Genomic DNA, 17544 nt, shown 5'->3' with positions numbered 1-17544 from the left:
CAATACGTATCACTGACCAGAATTATCTTTGTATATTTTTACCTGTTTTCTGTTCTTCTTATGAAGGTAGAAGTCTTTTTTGCTTTATTATTCTCTTTTCTATCCCAGTGCCTAGAGCAGTATCTGATACATAGTATGTGTTAAATGCATAATTATTAAATGATTTGAATGACTGAAGGTTCTGCTTGGTTAGCTAAGGCTTTATGGAGGGGAGGCGTATGAACCAGGTCTCAGACGATGATTAGGCCTTGAGGAGGTAGAGAAAGGAAGAAGTGACTGACAGATACTTTGAGGGCTGTGTGAACAACATGATCACAAAGTAAGCAGGGGCCTGGAGCAGGGAGTAGGGAATAATGGAGTGATGTGGGTAGGAGGATCAGTAAGGAAGCCAGCCTGGATTGAGTAGCCATTTCATGCTGGAGACAAGCCAGGAACTAATGTGTTGGAATGAGATGTAGGTGGAAGGATGAGAGGGGTGTGGCACACTTGCACTCACAGAAGCAATTTGGTTGCTAGCATGAGTTATGGAATCACATGTTAAGATTCAGATCCCAGTTTGCCACCTATAAACTGGGTAACTTTGTTTAAGCTGCTTAACTCCTGTGTGCCTGAGTTTCCCATTTCCAGTTAAAAAATACCTACTTTGACCATTAAGATTCTGTTCATTGATGTTTTTAGTAACATGGGGGAAATGCTTATGCTATTTTTCCTAAAACCGAAATAATGGAATAAAAAAGAAGGGAGTAAAAATTGAACATATAACATGATTTAAAGGCAGTGTGCCTCTTTATGTGCCAGGGTTATAAAGAAAAAAGACTGGGAATCAAAAATATCAATAGTGATGTGATTATAGGCAATATTTATTTAATTTTAAAATTACATATTTAGTCTACTAATCAACACCCATGAATATAAGAAGTTAAATCTCCCAAGTTAGGTGAGAAATACCATAAATGATGTCTCCAGAGACCATCTGTGTTATCAAAATTAATGGGGATATGTAACACCTACTTAGATTTCTGTCATTTAACCTGCCCCATGAACCTTCCATTTGACCTTTTTTACATACCACATTAGAATCTTTGGGTATCATTTTATGCTGTTCTCCCATTTTTTAACGTGAACTTAACTTTAGTGGAGGAAAAATTGAGGAACCGTTTCATTGTATTACTTGAGCTTGTTAATAACACTCAGTGAGGAAATATCTTTTGAACATCTACTATTTGACCATCATCTTAAGTTCTTACAAAGGTCGATAAATAAGTGTATTTGGTTCTTTACCCTCCAAAAGTTTATAAAAGAGCTGAGAAAACAAAGCTTTTAGAAGAAAATGATTAGTGGACAGTTAAAGTCTAAGCAGTTTAATCCTAATTCTGAACTCTTTTTCTGTTTTTGCTTTCTAATCCAGTAGTCTTTCCCTTGCTTCCAAATTACCTTTTTGATCAAGTTATTTGGTCGTCCAGATGGTTACTTGAAAATAAAAATACAGCAAAGAAATGACCACTCCTTTCAACTTAGCAGCACCGGTTTAAGTGATCAAATGATTGTAGTTGGCACTGTTTGAAGAAGTTCCACCAAAGGAAGCATGAAAGCCCAAGTCTTGACTTGGTTTTTGAGCAGTGCCACAGAGTTCTTTTTCAGTTTCAGAAGCGAAATCAGACTCTTCATTGTCTCTGGGAAGATACCAAAGAGGGCAGTTAAACCTGACTATTACTCAAGTACAGAAAAAGCTCCGAATTTTTCCATGCCTGTTTTGAGTATTTTGGCCTTCTTAATCACAAAAAAGTCACACAGATGTATTTAGAGAAAGAGCAAGATCTAGCAAAACAAAATTTGTTTTAAAGTGTGATTTTCATAGTTGGCTAGAGATTTCATGCTCTATGAATTCTGATTAGTTGTTTATGTTTTTATTTTATTGCTTTCTATCATTTTAGGGTCTAATATGGTACTTCTATTTTTTTATAGATTTTAAGTCTTTCATTTTTTTTACCCCAAGAATATGTGGCATCACATGTGTAACATAGTTTTACAGTTTCAAATATGAAGTATTTCCCTTAAAGTGAACTTTTATAAACATCTCTGAAAATATTTTTATAAATAATCATTGTGTGGGACCTTTGTCGGTAGGGTTGTACCACTTTAAGTATAAAGATTTTATAAAATTATTACCTATGTGCATTTTTTTAACATGGTTAAGCAGAAATTTATATGTATTTATATATGCGCATCTATTTTTTATTGATATGTAGTAATTGTACATATTTATGGGGTATTTGTAATATTTCGATGCATCCATACAGTGTGTAATGATCAAATCAGCATAGTTGGGATATCACCTCAAACATTTATCATTTCTTTGTGTAAAGAACATTGCAAATCTTCTATGTATTTTGAAATACACAGTAAACTGTTGATAAGTATAGTCACCCTACTGTGCTTGTGAACCCTAGAACTTACTCCTTCTGAAATGTAGTTTTGTACCCATTAATCAACCTCTCTTCCACTTGCCTACCCTTCTGTCTCTGGTATCTACTGTTCTACTCTCTACCTCTGTAAGATCTTGTTTAGCTCCCATGTATGAGTGAGAACTATACACATCTATCTCACATCAGTTTTCTGAGTCTCCACTTCTCTTATTTTACCCATTCCTCTCTTATTTCTTTAAATTGCTTTAAAGTTTGAGCACCATCAGAGCACCTCCTACCTACATAGATCGGTCCCTTTTCTTTCAGTGAGTTGGGCTGCTTGTTCCTCTCTGTTACATCTTGGAGCTTATTTACTTGTTACGTACTCCATTTTCAACAGCTATAGCAGTGAGCTGTGCCCAGCACTTGGGTTGGGGACAGATAGTAGGAATTAAGCTGCTTTGGAGTATGGAGTCAGGGTTCCACTCAACAGTGGCAGCACAAGTTGCAGGTGGTCCCAGTGGAAGTCAGTTTGCCTGCTGCAAAGTCAGTTTGCCTGCTGCAGTATTGCCGGAAACTTAGTTACTGACCTTTCATGACTTTCTTCCCTAACACAACTTGAAATACCTCCAGCTTCCAGGCATTACCCACCCTTGCAATTTGGCCAATTTCCTAAAGGTTAATGCCATTCTGGATAGATTTCTTTTTCCCCCAGTCTTAAGTATAGAATAATATATAAAGCATGTATAGAATAATATATTAAGCAGAGAAACACATCATTCTTTTTCAAGGTTAATATCTCTTATTGGTGCTTTCAGTTCTAAAGAAGACCTTTTTAAGGATTTTTTTTTTTAACTGTAATGCCCATCTGAAGAAAAAAGCAAACTTAGTTTTCCAATAAGCTCCTTAACATTCTTCATTTTTCATAGGACAGTGAAGAAAGTTATAAAACTTACAAACTAAGAGTAAAATGGGTCAAAAGCATGGTTGGAGAATTCAGGGGAGGAATGTAAGTCCATTAAAAAAAAGCTTATAAAGACTTGGTTTAAGATCTATAAACAGTCAGTAAACTGCTAAAAGAGGTTAAAAAGGAAAGGGGGAGATATTTATGTTGTGTTATTTTATTTTATTTTTTGAGACACGTCTCACTCTGACTCATGCTAGAGTACGGTCACGCTATCAGGGCTCACTGCAGCCTCAATCTCCCTGGCTCAAGTGATCCTCCTGCCTCACCCTCCCGAGTAGCTAGGACCACAGGCATGCACGAGTATGCCTGGCTAATTTTTGTATTTTTTGTACAGATGAAGTCTTGCTTTGTTGCCCAGGCGGGTCTTGAACTCCTGGGCTTAAGCAGTCCTCCCACCTTGGCCTCCCAAGTGCTGGTATTATAGGCATGAGCTGCCCAGCCAGTAAATGTTACATCTACTAAACACTTTTAAAAGGAAGGTCCAAACCCCACACTGAAATGTTTTCTTGAGGCAGAGTATTATAGGTGATTGAAGTGTTCTTAGTACAATTTCGTGGAAGTAAAGGGAAGATATTTGAAATTACGTGGTGAGGAGATTCTGAAACTTGCCAGTGTCTTTATGCTGGTTAGCCTTTGTAATCCTTATGGTGCGAAAATTGTTATTTTTGAATATTTTTGGCATTGTATATATAATTTCTAGTTAGCTATGACTGTGATTTCATATTAGAGATTAACCCCATCAAGAAGTTAATTGTCTCCCAGTTTAGTGTGACTTTCATATCCAGGAAAACTTGTAAGCTTGTCTGTTTACAAAATGTAATCTACTTACTGTTCCTTTATTTTTCTTAATGTTTTGGGTTCAAAATGGTGTTTTAAATAGCCGGGTTTGGTGGTGTGCACGTGTGGTTCCAGCTACTCAGGTGGGAGGATTGACACTTGAGCCTGGGGTGTGAAGGTTTGCAGTGAGCCGAGATTGCACCAGTGCACTCCAGTCTAGGTGATAGAACGAGACCCTGCCTCAAAAAAAAAAAAAAAAAGGTATATTAAGATGACTGTATGTTCTTTGTGAGATTACCGATTTTAGCAGCCTTAGTATTGAACAGAATGCTCAATCTTAAACGTCTATTGGAGTCCAGTAATACAAGGACATTTTAGGGAAATGTGAAACTTTTAAAAATAGATTTTTACATAGAACCTAAAGTTTAAATTTAAAATGTATTTATGTATTGATATTGCTGTGTTTACCAGTATGTAGGAGGTCATGTTTTACTGATAAAAGGGGCACTTGTAATATTTAGGAATGCCGAGGTAACTTTTTCAGATGTTTCAAATAAATATATTTAGATTCATCAAAATAGTAATAGAATTTGGGGAGTTTCGGGAATATTATAATAAGTGATCCTTGATCCTGAACCTCCCAACTCCACACATGTCTTAAGGGCCAACAGTTTCTGTTAAGTTGTGCAGCTTATCTTGTGGGAGAGTGGTTTTTTTAGATCAAGGTCAAATGCTCGTTTAGCTCTATGTTTTTCAAGGACCCTATACAGAAATAAAGAACTATGATTTTTTTTAAGGTTTTCAAAATTGTCTCTGAGTATGTATAATTTAAACTTTGCACTGCTAAAAAGCAAATTATCTGATCTTAAAGTCTTACTGGTGTTTTGCTAAATCTCTTAACACCCTCGTTGGGAGTTCAAGGATTGTCTGCATTTGGCCTGTGGCAGTTCTAATAGCAACAGTCAATTAATCAACCAATATAAAAGTGTTTATCTGACACTGACCTTGTGCTAGGCACTTTGCTAGATATTATGGGATAAACAAAGCCCTTTGAGCTAGGTAATAAATTTTAAGTGATCATGACCCTAAGGCATATCTTTTGTTTGAAAACTGAATACTGACTGTTTGTTCACCAAAATGGATACTGAAACATCAACCCAAGGGAAGCTTCCTTTTTATTTTCCCAACCAAGTGCCATGCCAGAGTAATCACTCATCCACTAAATCCTAATCAATTTTGGTGATCCAAGATTATTACTGTCTAAGGAGATAGACTTCCAGAGTGGCAACGGAAACCTTGAAGAATTCAGAAAACAGACTTGAAAACTTTCAAATAGTTTTTCTTCCAACATTTATTGAGTGCAGCACAGCATACTAGGTGCCGCGGTTGTAGAGATGAACAAGACATGGGTCTTCTGGGGGATCGTAGAGGATATTGGGGAAACCAGATCTATAGTCACAGATGGGAGTCATCTGCTCCCTAAGTGGGTATGCAGAGTGTTTGGAAGTACATAGGATGCAACCTATTTCTGCCCAAAGGAAGTGGGCAAACTGTGATTTCCCTCAGTCCCTGTAAGTGGAAAACAAAACAAAACAAACAAACAACCCTCCCGCCAAAAAACAAAAACAAAAAAAACAGGCTTTAGTTTTAGACAGAAGTTGTAGAGGAAAGTAATGTGGATTAAAGGCCCAAAACACAGTTATTCAGAGGAACCCAGAAATAACATTGCATGCACATATGATTTAAGATTTGCCGTAGAAATAGAATTGCAGTTCAGTGGTTGAGAGGGAGGTTTTGCTGGGCTCTGATATTTCAGAGGCAAATGCTTTTCTTTGTGCTTGTATCAGGTCGTCAATGAGGGGTGATTAAAATGATCACATTTTTCTCTTAGAGTCAGATAGCAGTTAGTTAATAGACAAGGATTAGACCCCAAGTTGTATCACAGACCAGGTATTTGCTATTTTTCTTTTAGTATTATTTTAGGCATCGGATAAGTTTTTTTATATGCAAATTCATCTTTCTTGAGCTGTTTCCCTTTCCTCCCCGTTTCAAGTAGCTGATATTTTTTCATGTTCACAGTTGCAGGCCTCCATTTAGTTCGTCCATTCCGCTGCACATTATTCTTTTCCGGGGACCAGCTTCTTTGGTGACTTCTTCCCTGAAGCCCTTACTCCTGTCAGTCTCACTTAGTCAAGTTCTCGTCTCTTTATGTCTCATCACCACTGGGGTGCTTCATAGACCTAGCCCCTCTAGCCTAACTATAGACAGGGTCAGTGATGGCAGCAGAGATGACAATGATGGTGGTGGTGGTGGGAATAAAGGCAGTGCTGTAATTATATCATTTCCAGAGAGGCCGTATTTCTGACTACGAGCCCTAGAGTCAGGCTGCTTAGCTTCAATGCTAGCTCTTTCATTTCTTATTTCTGTGACCCTAGGCGAATTGCCTTACCTCTCCTAGACAAGGTCTTTCCTCACCAGTGAGACAGGAATGAAAAGAATAGTATTTACCACATCATAGGACTGTTGGGAGATTTAAATGAATTAACACATGTCATATAATAATAGCTTTAAAATGTTATGTTCTTATTTTTAAATTTTTGCCACTGTCCCCTGCCTGAAGAAAAAAAAATTATTATTTGGTAAACTCAAGTTGCTAACTGGCATGTACTAAGTATACTGTCTTTTTTGATCCCTCAAAGTTGCTGTTATTACCTTTTACAGATGAGGAAATTGAGACTTAGAAAAGTTAAATAATTTGCTCACAGTTACGTTGTCTGGATTCAAACCCACATCCGTGTCACTCCAGAATGTCTGCTCTTTAAAACTCGATGCCCCACGGGAATCATAGAACAGAGCAGGAATGCTGCTGCCGTTCCTTGCGGCAGAGTCTGTGTTTATCCTAACAGAGCTGTTTCAGTGGGGCAAGCATGTTTACTAGGGAACTGGGCTGGACCATCCATCTGGAGGCTTGAGTTCTAGTTTTGGCTTTCATCTGCTGCCTTTGTGACCTTGAGCAAGTCACTTAAATACATACGAGGTTCAGATTCAAATCATTAACCTGGGAATAATGGCAGAGTTGCAGAGAGGATCGAGTGAGAATATAATAATAGTAACCTTATAATAATTTATGGAAGAGAATAAGGGGCCTAGCTTACCATATGGGCATTTTAAAAAACAGAATACCTCCCCTCTGATGTTACTTGAATTTTATTTGCTACTTCTTGAAAGTGAAAGGTTTATTTCATGCTTCTGGGAATGAACCTGAGGTTTCAGACAGGGTGAACCAAGAACTTGGAAACTGAAGCTTCAGACTGTCAAACACATTAATAAGCAAAAACATTTAGTGCGGAAATAACTAATAAAAGTATAGCAGTACGGACTTGTGTGAGTGGTTGAGAGGGAGATGGATTTGACGCTAAAATGAATGAGGATCACAGATTAAAAATATATTAGGCCTCTCCTTTCTGTGACTCTTTTGTTATGTCAGAGCAGACTGAAGTTTTGTATGGAACACGTATAGTTAAATTGTTCTATACCTTACTCAGCAGTCACTATCAGTGGTCCAAAATGCATATGATCTCTAAAAATAAATTTCACAAATTTCATGTAAAGCTTACTTTTGAACAACACGGGGTTTAACATGCTGACCCCTGCACAAAAATCTGTGTGGAACTTTTGATTCCGCCAAAACTTAAATAGCCTACTGTTGACTGGAAGCCTTACCAGCAACATAAATAGTTGGTTAACATATAATTAGACTAGTATCTACATATGTTTTGTGCACTCGTGACATACCTAACTTTGTCGTAATTTTTTTGATATTTCTAGGCTTTGCAGTTCGTCTGTGAGTTTTCACAAATTGTCGCAAATCTCCAAATAGTTTTCCAATATATTTTTTTGAAAAGAATCTGTGCATAAGTGGAATCACATAGTTTAAACCTATGTTGTTTAAGGGTCAGCTGTATTTTATAGACAGCACACTCATCTCTTACTCAATCTATTTTTATTAGAATTAAACAGATCTAATTAATTTTTTTGGCTGATTTCCATGCCTACTGCAGTTAGAATGCAGAGGTTGGGGGCAGGAACCGGGGTAGGGACTTCATGCAGTCATTCAGTGTTGAGAAGTGATAGGAGGAGCCTTACCAAAAGGGGGAAAATATCCATAACATAGTAAGTTTTCTTGATATGGAATCTTTAACTAAAAAGTGTATTCACATCTTTGCACTCATGTCAGTTTTGTGAGATAGTTTAAGAAAGTAATGGTATTAACAACTTTTTATGGGGAAGAAAGTTGGGACCCAGAGAATTTCAGTGCCTCTCTCAGGGGCTAGCAGCTTATGTGAGATAAGCTAAGCCAGGAATTGAACCCAGCTCATAAGATTCCACACCTTGCAATTTCCTGGCAGAGATGCAGAGAACCAAACCAGAGCAGCCTCCTGGGTCTTGGGGGCATTATGTGTGAGTGCTCAGTGGGATTAATGTTACTGGTCATTGCCTGGGAAACACCAATAAAGGTTAAATCGTGTTAATGTGGTCCGTCTTGGGAAAGAGTTCCCCATTTTGACAACATTTTCATCTAGATTAGTTTAAAATTAGAAAACAAAACTGTTTGGTACTCAACGAGTATAACCACAAATATCTGGAACACTTAGTTGATCAAAGTGGCTCATTTCCTGAGGGTCTAAATTGCTGTTTTCTTTGGTTTGTTTGTTAGTTTTTTCACTCTGTAGTGACACTTGAAAGGTGTTTTGTGTTGTGGAATAGATGAAGAGTAAACCAGTACAGTGGCCTTTAAACACTTTTACTCCAGTAAAAGAATTTTGAAAACTATGGATTACTTTATTGACATTTGAAGTTTTTCATCGTAAGTCTAAATCATTTGCTAATGGTGTAATTGCCATTTTATTGTAAATATTGGCATTTCTGAGTAAAATTGCTGTATTCTTAAATATATTTTTCTTAAGCAAAGCCTATAACTTTATAACACTTTCTGTTATCCACTTATGAGCTACTCTGTATGTGAATTTTTTGTGTTAATTGAAACTCTTTCCACATTTTATCTTTATGTATAGTTATGTTTAAAAATCTATTATTGATTACCCTATCATATTTCTGGATAAAAAAGTTAATTTTCTGTGACCATACGGCTCCTGGTGATTTTTTTTTTTTAAAGTATCATTAGAGTGATGATTAGAACACAGTAGGTCAAAATACACATGTAAATTGCAAATCTTTGAAAAATATTAGAGATAAAAATACAATTTTTCCTAGAAATTTATGTCTTTATGCATCATTGGTGTTTTTCTTCTAATTAATTCATAATATATGAATATTATTGGGGAAAGAGTTCAGCATATTTTTCATTCTTTTTTACTTATACACTCTGAAATTTTGTTTACGTAAGTTGAAGAGAATGAGAGTACTTATATAGCAGTGTTACTCATTTCTTTCAATGATTTATCATTTAAAATTATTTTTAATGATTTAGTGATTTATCAGCTGACAACTCAATTAGGTCCCTTCTCCAGTTTTATTCTAAACAAAGAACTGGCAAAGCCACCTGAGTTGCAAAAGAAGAGTGATTGATTAGGGCCATTCACTTTTTCACCAACAGTATTTCTTATTGTCCCCTTGTGTCCTGGCCAGAGGTATTCTTTTTTTTTTTTTTTTTTTTTTTGGTTCGCTACCCCAAACAATGCCCCAGAGTGAGAGGCTGATGATGGGTGAGCTGTGTGCCTTGATTTTGTAAAATGGGAGACTGAGGGGTTTGGGAAAGGGAAGGTAAGATAGGGGAATCTGTTCCCCTGGAGCATTCTCAGACAGCTCAGTTTTAGGAGAGGGTACTTGGAAAAGCTGACATGGAAATTGATTTACTACCTGTGTGCCTGCGTATCCTTTGGAAAATCATATGCTTCCAGAAGTTCACTTATCCGAGTTTGAAGACTTTTGTGATAGTCATTGCTGTATTTTGGCATCTTAATTTTTTAATAAGAATTTCTAGGCTGTGTGTGTGTATATGTCCCTTAAACTTAGAACACTGCTGGCCAAGGTAAATTGTTTATGCTGTCTAGGGTAATGTCTTAGATCTTTGGTCCTGATTGTGTCTATGCATCTGTTTATAAATTGTCTTTTCCTGAGCATGAGTCTTTGCAATCCTAATTCTCTGTAAGTTTTCCAGATCAGGATTAACACTTGAACTACCTGTAACTTAGCCCCTTTTATAGCTTGCGCTAGTCTTACTCGCATTGACTAGTACTTTGGCAAAGCATATCTAAAATAGCTTAATATAGGGAACTGCTTGCAATTTTGAGTAAACAACAAACAATTGACCACAGTAAGATTACTTTCTGCCTCCTGGCTTATTTATTTTGAGTGTCAGTTTGTAAAATTACAATAGTACAAGAGACTGCAGATATGATTTATATTAATTCTTTAGTTTTACAGAAAATGAAACTAGAGAGGTTACGCCAATTGTCTGAAGTCACATAGGTGGTAGGGAAAAAGTAGAACCTATGTCCCTTAACTCCCAGTATTATAACCTTTGTTACATCACACCTTCTGCTGCCTTTTGCTAAATTGCATTCCTCACCTCAATCCTATTTAATACTATTTCTCTTGAGGGCTGATTAGCTTTTGGTGATTCAGCATTATTTTTTAAATAGAAAAGCATTTACTTTCTCATTGAAGACTTTCTCAAAACAAAAATACTGCTTACCCCCTGGCAGATACTTTCTGCCCCACAACAGGACACAGCTAGGCAAGCCTGGGGCCCTCTGGCCCCAGGCAGTGGCCCTGGGGGAGGAAGGGGATATTAACAGGTCAGAGTAGAGGTGGATTGGCAGAGCGGGGGCTGGTGGGAGGTGGGAAGCTTACATCATTTCCCTGCAACTGGGCTCTGGCGGGGCTGTAAGGCCTTACTTTCCCCTGTGTAGTAGTTTACCAGATTGACAGAGATTCGTAAAAGGAAGGAAAGGTATGGCAGGATGGATGCTCACCCTGTTTATAAATCTGTGCTATTAGATGAAACTGTCAATAAGTAACTAGAAGCAGCCAGGACTGTCTGTGCTTCGCTCTCTCCCCCAGCTCAGTTCCTTTCTGCTCCGCCCCATCCCTGCTCTCTGCTGCTCAGATCAGCTTCCTGCTTCTCATGAAAGCTGTTCCCCTATAAAGCTGGTCTGCTTTCACTGAAAGAATTATATTCATAACTCTGAGGCTGGTTTTGTGGAAGTATTGTTGGTTTGGTTTCCTTTGGGGGATGAAGGAGGAGGAAAGAATTTAAAAAAAACAGAGGGGGGCAGGCTGAAAGAGCAAAATCATCTTGAATTTTGTTGTCACATCGTGCCGGTGTTATAACCAGCTCTGTAGACTGCCGCACTGAAAACATTTCTGTGAGAGGTATGTGCTTGAAAATGGAAAGGTGACTGTTGGCTGTGGAGCAAACTGCCCGTCCAGCAACTGCTTAGATGGCTGTAAGGTCGTAATTCTAGCTAGTGTTTTGATATGGAAAGGGTAATCCTTATTTGAAACATAGCACAGTTAACCAGCTTAATGGTAAAAAAGGTTAAATATATGCTTCGTTCCCACATCAGGACTCCTGAAATGCTCGTTCAGGCTGAAAACATCTAGTCAAATCCACGGTGTTATTCCAGGCTCTTTTGGTGGCGGTTGTCTGTAAACAAGATGATGATTTTTAATACATCTCTCATTATTTATGAACCACATGACAAAGATTAATGAGAGAGACTCCGAGTAGCCTAGAAGAAGCTTCAGATTCATTAGGAGCTTTTTGCACTGACAGATGGCAAAAGTAAAAGGAAGTGGGTGATGATTTATTGTAATCTAAAGTGAAAGTTTTAAAGTTTTTAGAGGGTGTGTGTTACATCTAAGTGGAAAAATCTGGAGGGGCCACTAAAATTTAGAAGCATAGCCTACAACCATTGATGCCTGACCTATATTAAGGCCAGAAGCCTTTTGAACACACACACATGTATATTTTCAAAGGAAATTAAGAAATCTTTATAAATGTTTTTTTTCAGTAGTCAGAGAAAAGTATTAAGAACAAGAATCTAACCAACACCTAAGGAAGCATGGAGAACTGTATATTCGTTACTAAAAAGCCAGATTGTTCTGTTATAGAAAGTTTTAGAAATGTTTAAAGTGGAAAAATATATAACATTTTATCATGTACATTAGATGTGCTACTGGTAGTAGAGACCATTCAAACTACAAAGTAATTTCTACTTGATTTCAATTGTTTTATCATGGAAGATACTGGAGAACATTTGAATGTTAGTATGTTTTAAATTTATTTTACAAAACTTGGAAAATTAAATTGTTTAAATTAATTTACATACAAAGGTGCTGGCACTGTTCTTTTCCACAAAGACAGTAGTGCTTAAATCTTTGAAACCTTTTATTCATGAATAGAATACGCTGGCTGTTATAACCCAAGCTATTATAAATTCTTGAGAGTGCACCATTTAAATTTCGTGTCTTTTCAAGTATTTATAAAAAGGAGTTAATCTTCATGATCATAGAGGATAATGTTGGGCCTAACAAGTTAAAAATATTAGAAGTTCTAGAGAAGAAGAAATCTGGGAAGTAAACCTAATACAGGCCTCTGAGGAGGACTCACCTCTACCCCACAGAGAGACAAGTGACCATCCTGACTGTCCATGTGTACCTCGCTTTACTGTGCTTCACTTTATTGCACATCACAGATACTGTATTTTTTTTACAAATTGAAGATCTGTGGCAACCCTGTGTCAAGTCTATCAGCACCGTTTTCCCAGCGATATGCCCTCGCTTCCTGTTTCTGTGTTAAATTTTGGTCATTCTTGTAACGTTTCAGATATTTTCATTATTACCATATCTGCTATGGTGATCTGTGACGAGTGATCTTTGTTGTTACTATTGTAATTGTTTTGGGGCACCACGAACTGCACCCATACAAAACTGCAAACTGAATTGGTAAAAGTTGTATGTTCTGATTGCTCCATCCACTGGCCGTTCCCATTTTTCTCCCTCAGGCCTCCCAATTGTCTCAGACACAACAATATTGAAATTAGGCCAATCAATTACCCTGTAGTGGCCTTTAAGTTTTGAAGTGAAAGGGTCTCATGTTTCCCACTTTAAATGAAAAGCTAGAAATGATTAAGCTTATTGAGGAAGGCATGTTGAAAGGTGAGAGAGGCGAAAAGGTAGGCCTCTTACACTAGCAGCTAGCCAAGTTGTGAATGCGAAGGAAAAGTTCTTGAAGAAACTTAAAAGTACTACTCCAGTGAACACACAATGATAAGAAAGCAACAGTCTTATTGTTGATACGGAGAAAGTTTGGTCTGGATAGATCAAACCAGCCACAACACTCCCTTAAGCCAAAGACTAATCCGGAGCAAGGCCCTAACTCTCTTCAATCCTCTGAAGAAGCCTGAGAGAGAGGAAAAAGCTGCAGAAGAAAAGTTTGAAGCTGACAGAGGTTGGTTCATGAGGTTTAAGGAAAGAAACTGTCTCTATAACATAAAAGTACAAGGGGAAGCAGCAAGTGCTGATGGAGAAGCTACAGCAAGTTATCCAGAAGATGGAGCTAAGACTATTGATGAAAGCAGCTACACTAAACAACATATTTTCAATGTGGACAAAATAGCCTTCGGTTGGAGGAAGATGCTATATAGGATTTTCATAGCTAGAGAGAAGTCAATGCTTAGCTTCAAAGAGCTTCAAAGGACAGGCTGACTCTCAGCTAATGCAGCTGGTGATTTTATAAGATAAAGCCATTGCTCATTTACCTTTCCAAAAATACCAGGACCCTTAAGGATTCTGCTAAATCTGTTTTGATTGAGCTTTATCAGTGCAACAGCCAAGCCTGGATGACAGCACGTATGTTCACAGCAGGGTTTACTGAATATTTTAAGCCCACTGTTGAGACCTACTGCTCAGAAAAAATGATTCCTTTCAAAATGTTACTGCTCATTGACTATGTACCTAGTCACACAAGAGCTCTGATGGAGGTGTACAAGGAGATTAATGTTGTTTTCATGCTTGCTAACATAGCATTCATTCTGTAGCCCATGGATCATGTAGTAATTTTGACTTCGAAGTCTTTATTATTTAAGAAATACATTTCATAAGGCTACAGCTGCCATAAATAGTGATTATAGTGATTGCTCTGATGGATCTGGGCATAGTCATTGAAGACCTTCTGGAAAGATTCACCATTCTCGATGCCATTAAGAATATTGGTGATTTGGCCAGACATGGTGGCTCACACCTATAATCTCAGCAGTTGGGAGGCCAAGGCAGGAGGATCACTTGAGCCCAGGAGTTTGAGACCATCAGCCTGGGCAACATAGTGAGACCTTGTCTCAAAAAATACATATTGGTGATTCATTGGGAGGAGGTGAAAATATCAACATTAACAGGAGTTTGGAAGAAGTTGATTCTACCTCTCATGGATGACATTGAGGGATTCAAGCTATCAGTGGAAAGGATAACTGTAGAAGTGGTAGAAATAGCAGGAAAACTGAAATTAGAAGTGGAGCCTGAATATATGACTGAATTGCTGTAGTGTTACAATGGATACTTGAACAGATGAGGAGGAGTTGCTTCTTGTGGATGAACAAATAAACTGGTTTTTGAGATGAAATCTACTTCTAATAAAGATGCTGTGAACATTGTTGAAATGACAACAAAAGATTTAGACCTTTGTGTAAACTTCGTTGATAAAGCAGTGGTGGGGTTTAAGAGGATTGATTGCAGTTTTCTTGTTTTTGTTTTTTGAAATGGAGTCTTGCTCTATCGCCCAGGCTGGAGTGCAGTGGCGAGATCTCGGCTCACTGCAATCTCTGCCTCCCAGGTTCATGCCATTCTCCTGCCTCAGCCTCCCGAGTAGCTAGGACTACAGGTGCCCACCACCACACCCGGCTAATTTTTTTGTATTTTTAGTAGAGACGGGGTTTCACCCTGTTAGCCAGGATGGTCTTGATCTCTTGACATTGTGATCCGCCCGCCTCAGCCTCCTAAAGTGCTGGGATTATAGGCATGAGCCACCATGCCCAGCCTGATTCCAGTTTTGAAAACAGTGTGTAAAATGCTATCAAACCGCATCTCCTGGTACATACAGATCTATCTTTTGTGAAAGGAAGAGTCAATGCATTAAATTTCCTTGTTACCTTATTTTTTATTTATTTATTTTTTTGAGATGGAGTCTCGCTCTGTCACCCAGGCCGGAGTGCAGTGGTGGGATCTCAGCTCAGTGCAACCTCCACATCCCAGGTTCAGGTGATTGTCCTGCCTCAGCCTCCTGAGTAGCTAGGATTACAGGTGCATACCACCATGCCTGGCTAATTTTTGTAATTTTAGTAGAGATAGGGTTTCACCATGGTGGCCAGGATGGTCTTGATCTCCTGACCTCGTGATCCACCCACCTCGGCCTTCCAAGGTGCTGGGATTACAGGTGTGAACCACCGCACCTGGCCTCCTTGTCATCTTATTTTAAGAAATTGCCACAGCCACCCTGACATTCGGCAACCACCACCTTGATCTGTCAGCAGCCATCAACATGGAGGCAAGACCCCTCAGCAGCAAAGAGTATGACTTACTGAAAGCTCAGATGATCACTAGTATTTTTAAAATATAAGATATTTTAAAATTTAGTACATACTTCTTTTTTTTTGTAATAATATTATTTGCGTACTTAATATAGTACAGTATCGTGTAAATCTAATTTTTGTATGCACTGGGAAACCAAAAAGTTGGTGTGACTTGCCTTATTGTGATACTCGCTTTATTATGGTGGTCTGGAACTGAACCCATATTATCTCCAAGGATTGCCTGTCTTTACCTTGGTCATTCTCAAATGTAGCTGCATATTAGAACCCCCAGGGAAGTTTTTAATTCCTCCCATTGCCCAGGCCTTTCCCGAGAGATCTTAATTTAATTGCTTGGGGATGGGGCCTGGGCATTGATAGTTTTAAAACTATTCCCAGGTGTTTCTAATGTGTAGTCAGACTTGACAGTTGCATTGCCTGAACATACCTAGTGCTGTCGCAGCCTGTTCTGTGTTGGGTACTGTTTGTATCTGCTTTGGTTTGTGTTCTCTTAGGTCGGAACTCTTCTGTCACTGAGCAGCTCATCACATATTTAATATAATCTCTCCATCAAGACTTAGCTTTCCCAGCCTAAATAGTCCTACTTCCTGCAGTCTTCAGGACTTGTTTTCTAGGTTCTTCGCTATTCTGGTCACTCCCCTTCCTGGAATTGCTGGTTTGTCACTATCACTCTTAAATAGGGTACTTTCAGGACTGAGCCTATCATTCTAGATGTCTGGGGCCCAGCAGAGGATGCAGAGGCTACAGTAAAGCTGTAACTCCATGATTCTGTACATGCCACTTCTGTTATTGGTGGCTAAGATTACATTAGTTTTTTTGGCAGTCATGTCACACTGTTGACTCATGTGGAGCTCAAAGTCAGCTCAAGCCCTTAGTTCCTTTTCAAGTACATAAACGGCTTAAATCAGGCCTCTCCTTCCCCATACTTACATGGCTCCCCTCCCCCTCCCCCCACTTTATTGCCAGGATTTACATTTTTCCTTTTGAAACATAAGAGGAAAACGCAGTGGATCAGTTATTCCACACAGGGAAATAATACATCGAAACTGAATGCCAGAAATGTATTACATGTATATAGCAACAATTTTAAAGAATGATCCAGGCCCTTCATTTGGATCCACAGTTAAATATATTCTTATTTCAGTTCATCTTTCCAGTGTGCCTTTTGATTCATTACTCAAAACTTGCTGTTTAGAGTTAAGAATTTACTTGACTACATAGCTTGTTTTAATGTTTGTATTCAGTACTTGGTGAGATGCCTTTTCACAATCAAAATACATTATAACCATTGCATTCTCCTGAACTATTGGCATGCCACCTTTATTTTAAAAGGAAATGTGTTGTATCTGTCATAACATTCTTGATTAACAACAGAAGGCAATATTTTGTGAATAAGCAGGTGATTTGTGTATAGTTCACTACCATCAAGCCTAGAACCCAAATCTAACTCTACTGGTCCTCACTTCAGTACTCTTTGTATCAAACTGCAATAGCTGATGCAATTTGTCATTTAGGATAAGACTTCAAAGAAAACTAAAAGGAAACAGAAGCTTCCATGGATTCTTCACTTTCTTTTTTTTGGGAGGGGGGGCATTTAATATTAAACCGCACAGCATTTTAACATATAGCTCAGTCGTGGATTTGTTAGTCACTCAGTGTTCTGCCCAAAGCAATAAAAAGAGGAGTAAAATAACTAGCCAACATTCCTAAGTTAACTGCAGAGAATAGTTTTCTTAGGAATTAGGGCATCCAAATTTTTACTTTCCTTGGAGAGTTAGATATCCCT

General features: G+C 38.2%; 2 protein-coding genes across 15 annotated transcripts in view; one reads left to right on the top strand and one right to left on the bottom strand.

The window, feature by feature from the left end:
- Positions 1-17544, top strand: part of BBX (BBX high mobility group box domain containing) — a 271264-nt gene that overhangs the window by 60808 nt on the left and 192912 nt on the right. For 3 of the 14 annotated variants that reach the window (XM_074033523.1, XM_074033530.1, XM_074033528.1), the window contains exon 1: positions 11053-11125. The exons of 7 other annotated variants lie outside the window; for them this stretch is intronic. The gene's annotated coding sequence lies outside the window, so the exon portion shown is untranslated. Of the gene's footprint in view, positions 1-11052; positions 11548-17544 lie in introns of those variants that run through there. 4 more of the 14 variants (XM_074033532.1, XM_074033520.1, XM_074033527.1 and 1 more) reach the window with 2 other exon arrangements.
- LOC135969415 (uncharacterized) overlaps positions 1-17544 on the bottom strand; it is a 494620-nt gene that overhangs the window by 462713 nt on the left and 14363 nt on the right. The window lies entirely within an intron of this gene.

This window comes from Macaca fascicularis, chromosome 2, assembly GCF_037993035.2.
Source record: "Macaca fascicularis isolate 582-1 chromosome 2, T2T-MFA8v1.1".
NCBI lineage: Eukaryota > Metazoa > Chordata > Mammalia > Primates > Cercopithecidae > Macaca > Macaca fascicularis.
Note: the sequence above shows the minus strand (reverse complement) of the source record. Positions and strands in the feature narration are given on the sequence as shown.